General features: G+C 48.1%; 1 long non-coding RNA gene across 2 annotated transcripts in view; it reads right to left on the reverse strand.

The window, feature by feature from the left end:
- The window catches only part of LOC144134581 (uncharacterized), a 222,138-nt gene extending 215,009 nt beyond the window's left edge, over positions 1–7,129 (reverse strand). For both annotated transcript variants that reach the window (XR_013315158.1, XR_013315159.1), the window contains exons 1-2: positions 7,042–7,129; positions 6,614–6,958 (exon numbers count right to left, since the gene is read on the reverse strand). This is a non-coding gene — a long non-coding RNA (uncharacterized LOC144134581). The remainder of the gene's footprint in view (positions 1–6,613; positions 6,959–7,041) is intronic.
- Positions 7,130–8,726: the final 1,597 nt, after the last annotated feature.

Genomic DNA, 8,726 nt, shown 5'->3' on the forward strand with positions numbered 1-8,726 from the left:
GTTTCCAAGACAGGTTAGAAGAGACATGAACACCCATATATTTATAAGACGACACAGTTTCAAGAGTGATGCCATTAATGCAGTAGGTAGAGTGTGTAGTAGACAGACGAGAAATGGGCAAATGCTTGCATTTAGTAATGTTTAGCTTCATATTCCACAGGTTACACCAATCCAGTACCTTGTTAATATCTGACTGAAGAACAGATGCATCATTATCGTCATTAATTTCGCGGTAAATAACACAGTCATCGGCAAAAAGACAAACGGAAGACGATATAGTAGTGGGTAAGTCGTTTATATAAATGAGAAAGAGGAAGGGCCCAAGAACGGACCCCTGAGGCACACCAGAGCCAACAGGCGAGGAATCTGAATTGACGTTATTTGCTGTTACGAACTGACTTCGGTTTGAAAGAAAGCAATGCAACCATGCAAGTAATGTGGAATCGATGTTAAGGCTGTTTAGTTTAAGAAAAAGAAGCTCATGTGAAACCTTGTCAAATGCTTTAGAAAAATCCATAAATATAGAATCAGCACGGGACCCGCGATCTAGAATGCAATGCAAGTCATTTGTGAAGCATATGAGTTGCGTTTCGCATGAAAATGATTTACGGAAGCCGTGTTGGGCATTACTGAAAAAGCAATTGGATTCTAAAAAGGTAGCAAGATGAGAGTAGATGACATGTTTCATGATTTTACATGGAATGCTGGTGAGCGACATAGGGCGAAAGTTATCAGGGCAATGTTTATCGCCAGACTTGTGCAGCGGAATCACCCTCCCAACCTTCCAGTCATTGGGAATACAGCCTGTTTCCAGAGACTGGTCATACAGTTTGGTAAGGATCATTGAACTGTACATCTTTGTATTAACCAGAAATTTCGAATTAATGTTATCGACGCCACAGGAGGAAGAAATCTTAAGGTTCTCAATTATTCTCAGGATGCCAGTTGTGTGAAAAAGAATTGGATCCATGGGAAAAGCATCTAAGACCGGACACTCCTGATTGGTAAGGCAAACATTGCCAGAAAAAGCAGCAACAAAAACACCATTAAGAACACTAGCGCATTCATTAGGTGAATATGCAACGCCGTCAGAAGATGTAAGTAGTACTGACGAACTATCTTTCTGGTTCACAGTGTTCCAAAACTGTCTAGGGTTATTAATCAGCAGAGCAGGCAAAGTACTGTTAAAGAAGGAGTCCTTAGCATTTTTCAGAGCTAATTTGTACTCAGCGGCCGCAGAAAGGTAACCGTCCCATCGTTGTTGCGAATTCGATGATTTGGCCGAGCGAAACAAACGTTTTTTCTTATTGGATAACCTTTTTAAAATGTTATTGAACCACGGTGATTGGCTATTACACCGCAAAAGTCTTAGTGGCACAAATGTATTAGTGAGACGTTCAACAGTGTCCCTAAACAATTCCCAATTAGTGTGGACAGAACGCTGTGAAAATTCTGGTAAATAACTGTTTAAGAAAAGAGCTAATTCACGATTAATGGCATCATAGTCCGCCCGTTTGTAATCTCTTATAGACTTCAAAATGCTCCGGCGATTAGGAATTTTAATTTTTACATCGAAATGAAGCAAGGAGTGATCACTAAGACCAGGTAAGTACGAGATTGAAGGGATAAGATCCGGCGCGTTGGTTAACACAAGGTTTAATACACTGGAACATGATGGCGTGACTCGAGTTGGCTTAGTAACTAGCTGCGAAAGGTTGAAATCCAAACAGGTTCGCAAAAAGTTATTGCATTCGGTAGAAAAGGGGCGAGGATACGGCGATGTATTAGCCCACACGATGCTGGGATAATTGAAGTCACCAGCAAGAAGGATTGCCGCTCCCGGATAACGTACTGAGATCATGTTAAGAGCATCATGCAAATCTTCAACGAAAGTTGCACACGAAGACGGGGAACGGTAGCATATGCCCAGAATCAGATTCCTGAAATGAGCATGAAGTTCAACCCAAACCAACTCTAAGGTGTTAGAAAGACTAATGGGCGAAGACACAATATTATAGGCGATGGCTATTAAAACACCTCCTCCACTTCTTTGACCTCTATCAGAACGATAAACATCGTAGCGCTTCTTGCAATCGAACAGTTCCTTGCTCTCTATCTTTGCAGAGAGCCCCGTTTCGGTCAGCAATACAACATCGGCATCACATGAGTCGATGACAGAGCTTAGATCTAACCGCTTTGGTATTATGCTTCTGATGTTTGTGAAAAGAATTGAAAGCGCTGTCTTATCTCCAGTCGCCCGTCCACTGCCCCTCCCGTATCTCTATGGCGAAGCGTGTGGCGAGCCAGAAGCAGAAGCAGTGCGACAAGGGGCCACTAAAGATCCCGTTGGGCCAGCTAGCTCGAAAATGCTATCGCGAATAGGGTCAAAGGCGTAGCATTTGTTGTTACAATACAGTTTGTTATACCTCAGCTTATCATATACTTAAAGTCAGCATCCTTCGCGAACTGCACAAGCTTCTTTCGAGCGACACGTGTCTGCAAAGAATAATCTTCACTTACAGTGACCTTTTTATTTATAAGTTTGGTAGACTGCACTAGGATTTGTTGTTTTGTTTTGAAAGACCGGAACTTCACAACAATCGGGCGACACTTTTTATCCGAGAACACACCAATCCTGCGTGTTCGTTCAAACATGTCATTCGTAAGAACAGGATCAAAGCAGCCTGAAACAAGGTTCAATAATTTTTCTTCCGTTTCATCCCACGTTTCGGACAAACTGTCGGGTACGCCGAAGAACAGAAGATTATCCCTGCGCTGCCGGTCTTCCAGCTCAGCCTGTCCAAGACGTAACTTGTTATTTTCATTGACAAGCTGATCGGTTAGCTCACGCAAAATCCGCAATTCCCCATGCGCCGCATCGCTGGCGGATAATTTAGATTCGACTGCCGACAGCCTCGCGTCAATATCGGCAATGTTTCTAATCATAGATTCCTGATATAGTTTCATTTCTCTTATAGAGGCTATTAAGTGTGATTGCTCAAACTCCATTTTAGCGGTCCTTGAATTAACGCCTTCTAACAGAGTCAACATGTCGTTAAGCTGTTTCTGGATAGAAATATCAACAGCGCTGTCTTTGTACCGCGTAGCAGCGCCAGAGCCCACCCCGGGGCCAGGATTAAGCTCAACATCCCCCGACACCAAAAGTAGTTGACGAGAAACATCGAAGCACTGGGCGAGCAAAATCAGCAGCACTCCCGGGCGTGGGAACAGAAGCAGGCACATATTGCTCGATTTCTTAGCAAACATGGATTCCTTATTACCAACCTGCATGAAGAAACGCATTCCGTGAAGCAGCCGCATGACGACGCTGTCCCCACGCCCACTGAAAGGCGCAGGCCACTGTAGCCTGTTTTTATCCAAATGGAAAGGTGATGTCGTGGACGATGCGCAGGACTTGTACGATGGAGCCATAGTGTAGCAGGGTTGCCAGAGGTCTCCAATTTCCACGCTGCCAACTTGAACGTCGACAGTCACAGGCGTAGCCGGAATGGCATCAGCCGGTGCCATAGGTCCCGCGCTGAGATGAAGCATTGCCGTTATCTACACGAAGAAACGCATTCCGTGAAGCAGCCGCATGACGACGCTGTCCCCACGCCCACTGAAAGGCGCAGGCCACTGCAGCCTGTTTTCATCCAGATGGAAAGGTGATGTCGTGGACGATGCGCAGGACTTGTATGATGGAGCCATAGTGTAGCAGGATTGCCAGAGTTCTCCAATTTCCACGCTGCCAACTTGAACGTCGACAGTCACAGGCGTAGCCGGAATGGCATCAGCCGGTGCCATAGGTCCCGCGCTGAGATGAAGCATTGCCGTTATCTGCATGAAGAAACGCATTCCGTGAAGCAGCCGCATGACGACGCTGTCCCCACGCCCACTGAAAGGCGCAGGCCACTGCAACCTGTTTTTATCCAGATGGAAAGGTGATGTCGTGGACGATGCGCAGGACTTGTACGATGGAGCCATAGTGTAGCAGGGTTGCCAGAGTTCTCCAATTTCCACGCTGCCAACTTGAACGTCGACAGTCACAGGCGTAGCCGGAATGGCATCAGCCGGTGCCATAGGTCCCGCGCTGAGATGAAGCATTGCCGTTATCTGCATGAAGAAACGCATTCCGTGAAGCAGCCGCATGACGACGCTGTCCCCACGCCCACTGAAAGGCGCACGCCACTGCAGCCTGTTTTCATCCAGATGGAAAGGTGATGTCGTGGACGATGCGCAGGACTTGTACGATGGAGCCATAGTGTAGCAGGGTTGCCAGAGTTCTCCAATTTCCACGCTGCCAACTTGAACGTCGAGAGTCACAGGCGTAGCCGGAATGGCATCAGCCGGTGCCATAGGTCCCGCGCTGAGATGAAGCATTGCCGTTATCTGCATGAAGAAACGCATTCCGTGAAGCAGCCGCATGACGACGCTGTCCCCACGCCCACTTGTTCCCCGTTGTAGGGTACTCCTAAGAGTACTTGTTCTTTGATTTGGAGAAGTACATCCTGGGTGGATAGTGTGGCTCGGAAACCAAACATTGAGTGGGGGTACAGCTCATTATCCTCCATATACTGCTGTAGCCTGCGCGTTACCACTCTCTCCTATAGTTTGCCTAAGCACCAGGTGAGCGATATTGGTCTTAGATTTCCAATCTGTAGCTTTTTGTCCGGTTTAGGAATCATGAATACCTCGGCATGTTTCCATTCCGCCGGTACCGTTTGCGCTTCCCAATGTGTATTGAGAAATTCCGTTAGTTCCTTTATAAGGGTGTCGCTAAGGTTGCGGATGAGCGCGTTTGTAACTTTGTCCGCACCTGTGGCCGTATTTTTAGTCGCGCACTGCATAGCCGCGTAGACTTCCTCCCTCGTAATGGGTCTGTCTAGATCGTTATTTTCTTTGCCCCTTTACCCGTCCGTGTAGGCTGCCGGGTTTGAGTCCCCATAGCATTTAACGCGAACCTTCTCGAGGAGCTCCGCATCCGGTCCTGCGTATTGATGGACCAGGCGGTATATCGCGTTATTATTTTCCGATTTAGTTTTGGTTTGGTCTATGAGCGCCTTGAGAACACGCCAAGTTCTCGCTGTGTTCAGGGTCCCGTTAAGTGAATCGCTAAATTGCTGCCAATTTTGCCTCGCCAGTAGGGTGGCGTGCTCTTCGGCCTTCACCGTAATCTCCGCAACTTTGCGTTTCAATTTCTTGTTGTACTTCTGGTACTTCCACCTTTTGGTGAGAACCCGCCTAGCCTCCCAAAGCACTAGTAACCTCGTGCCTACTTCGGGTGTTTGGGTCGTTTTCGCTACCTCTTTGGTGAAATGGTTCTGTGTGCCTTTTAGCATTTTAGTCCAATCCTCGATCGATTGTATCCCCCTTTTTTCTAGTTTGTCGCATGCCTTTCGGAAGGCGTCCCAGTCAGTAATTTTCGCGGTTCCTAATTGACGTTTAGGTCTTTCGGAAGAGATTTGCGTTTTTATGACGTAATAATCGCTACCTGGATTCTCCATTAAGTTTTCCGATTGCGCCAGCTCCGTGCCGCGAATAAAAGTTAGTTCGGGGCTCGTGTCGTTATTGACGCTGTTGCCTGTTCTAGTCGGAGAGTCTGAGTCTGTGAGGAGCTCGCATTCGGTAATTTCGGCCGCCTCCGCGATTGCCTTCCCCTTGGCGTCGGTAGTCCTGTATCCCCAGATCTCGTTCCTAGCATTAAAGTCTCCTAAAATTATTAGGCCGTTGTCCTTTGCTAGTTTTCGCGCGCCCTGAAACAGTTCCTTAAATTTTGCTTTCCTCTGTTTCGGAGGGTTATACGCGTTTACTATGAAAATGCTGCCTCGTTTGCTCTTCTTTTTGGGTATAATTTCGACTATTACGTGTTCTACGTCCGTTTCCTCGATTCTGTCGTGGTTGATGGCCACCAACCATTTACTGACCAGGGTGGCCGTCCTGCCCTGTTCGTTCGGCTAGCAGCACGTGTAACCTGATAGTGTGGGGGTTGCGCCAGTCTCCTGAAGCGCTATAACGTCCGGTGGGGTGTCGTGTGTGTATATGTATTGTTGCAGTAGGCCCTGTTTTCTGCGGTAGCCTCTACAGGTCCACTATACGGATGTTGAAGTATTCTTTTCTTCCTTTAGTCTTTCTGGCCATATTAGTTTTTTAGCGGTGGTGCTGTTTTGGGCATGTAGGGCGGCGAGGCCTGGACGGTGAAAGTGGTGTGCCTTTTCCCTTATATTTCTCGAAAATTCGTGCTTTCTGGGATTACTTCTTATTTCAGCAAACTGTGATTGTGTTTGCTGCATAAATTGTTGTAACAGAGATTGCATCGTAGTTTGCATTTCTTCCTTGAATTTTGAAAACTCGTCATCTCCCTGTTGTTGCATGGGTGGTGACGGTGTCCTAACAATTTGGGGCTGTGGGTGCGGAGGGCTGCCGGTCCTCAGTTTCCGCATTTCCCGTCTAATTGCGGCAATTTGTCTTTTTAGCTCTTCGTTACAGGCTAGCGATTGTTCTAGTTTCCTTCGCAGTTGTGCTTTTTCGGGATGATCCTGTTGTTTAAGCGCGGGGGGATTTTGTTGTTTGCCCGAGTGCGGAGCAGTGTTGGAAGGGCCTGCTCCCAACTCACCTTGGTGCCGGGCTTTTTCTTCTTCTTGCTGAAGGGGTTACCGTTGGCCCAGGGCCCCTGTGGTGGTGGTGGCGCCTTAGACCTCGAACGGCTCCTCGAACGGCTCCGTGTTCGGCTCCTGGATCTCGAGCGGCTCCGCGACGAGGCGTCTCCCTCCGAGCTGAACCATCTCGGTTTCCTGGCGTCCCTGCTGCGGCGGCGACTCTGCCTGCCGCCGTCGTATCTCGCATTTTTCTTTAGGCGCTCTTGACATTCTCTGGAGCCTGTGACGTGGCCGCCCCCACAGATCAGCCACGGAGCGGCTGCTCGCCTCGGGAGAAGGCGCAATCGAAGAGGGAGACGGGGCTGGAGGAAAGTGAACACGCTCAGCGAGACGTTCTTCACGTACCTCTCAGACACGCGCTTAGCTCTCCGCGCTTCATTCTTACGCGGACGGCCAGCCTCACGACAGGCAATCACTTCGGGGTCGGTGGAAGCAGCTTCCTGTAGGCTCTGAAGATGCCGCTTGCTACACACGCGGCCATGAACCGCGTCGTCTTCTTCCATTGCGCCTTCCCCAAGGCGAGCGGCCGCTGCCCGGCTTATTACCTCCGCCGCAGCGCAGCCGTTATAAGCATAGCGCATGCACCTTTCTTTTCATCAAAATCGTTGGCGTCCATAACGTTGTCATCGCCAACGCCAAAGAACACAATGGACGCCGACAGCTTTCGCTTTGTATATCCTGGGTTAGCTGAGATAACCTACATACATTTCTTTTGTGAACGTGCTTTCTTCGGCGCACCGCCTGTCCAGCAGCTCCGGCGGAATTCGTAGCGAGGTTTTTGGTCTCAGGTTCGATGGGCTGCGCCTGAAGCGCGCCTCAAATTTCAAGCGCAGGCGTGGCGCTTACTACGCAGCGAGCGAAAGCAAAATCTGGCTAGGAGCTGCCGCTTCCTTCTTTCCCATGATGCTTTTTATTATATTTTTAATATGACGGAGCCTCAAAAATATCATGTGACGCTTCCTACTGGTTTTTTTCCTTTCCTCTTGTTATTTTAGAAGACCAATCTCAGCAATGTTAATTTGAAGCACGCTGTTTAGCTAGACTGAGACAAAGTGACATATCGGGAATTGTACCAAGTACTTTTGGAGCCAAGAAAAGCGAAAAATCATTGCTTATACGCTGCGCCTATTCGTTAATACTTCGTATCAGTCTGTGTCAGAGCTAGCAAGCCTGTTCGCGCTGGCTGCATTCACGACAGAATACTCACCGTCATAATTATTTGTCTTGAAAAAGTACATGCGCGAGAATTTGCGACAATGTTCGAGCATTCTGATCTGCGGTGTTTTGATAATTTATGCTCCTCCATGTGTTCATCGGGACCTTTACCCGTGCACAGAGAAGCAGACGGTCTTGCGAGAGTAGTTCTTGCGCTATTTCGACATTATTGTACACTAAGTATGAAACGCAGTATATTTTCAGTGCATAGACGGAAGACTGCTGCTCCCTATAGTTTCGAATCAACTCCGTAAACACAAGGAACGCACACTTCAACTACAGATCGGAACGATTGCACCTTTGCACTAACGGAGCTTAAGTTTCGAAGGGAGTGAAAGTTTGCAGCATTATCACGCATGCACTACTAAAGGTTTAGCGCAGACACAAGAACAGGCAGAGAATGACACACCACAATCACTTTCACAGAACATTAAATTAAGCCTTCCATCTAGACAAATAGGGGAAGAGCACATGTTTGCCTCCCCACTTATAACGCGTCAGAGTTGTTTTGGATTCAACGCGCGTGGGCTTGTCAAGAGATAGCATGCACGTGAAGCTCGACGCGCCATCATTCGCAGGAAGAGCACATATCAAGCGATAAAGGAAATGCACACAAGGCGCAAATAGCTTGGGGCTATAGCTAAAAAGATGACGCGTTTGCTATGTAAGAGTTGTGAGCTGGTGCACGATCACGCTGGCAACAGCGGCACGACAAACGGCGCTTCTTTTCTGTCGCCGCGCTGCTGCCATAATGAGCGTTTCCTACGGTTAAAGGGTAAATGCAATGCATACGCATCAATTCATTGTCACACTCACCGGCCGACGCTGTACTAAGTACGTATTAAGACCACACTG

The sequence above is a fragment of the Amblyomma americanum genome, chromosome 5 (assembly GCF_052857255.1).
Source record: "Amblyomma americanum isolate KBUSLIRL-KWMA chromosome 5, ASM5285725v1, whole genome shotgun sequence".
NCBI classification, from domain to species: Eukaryota; Metazoa; Arthropoda; class Arachnida; order Ixodida; family Ixodidae; genus Amblyomma; species Amblyomma americanum.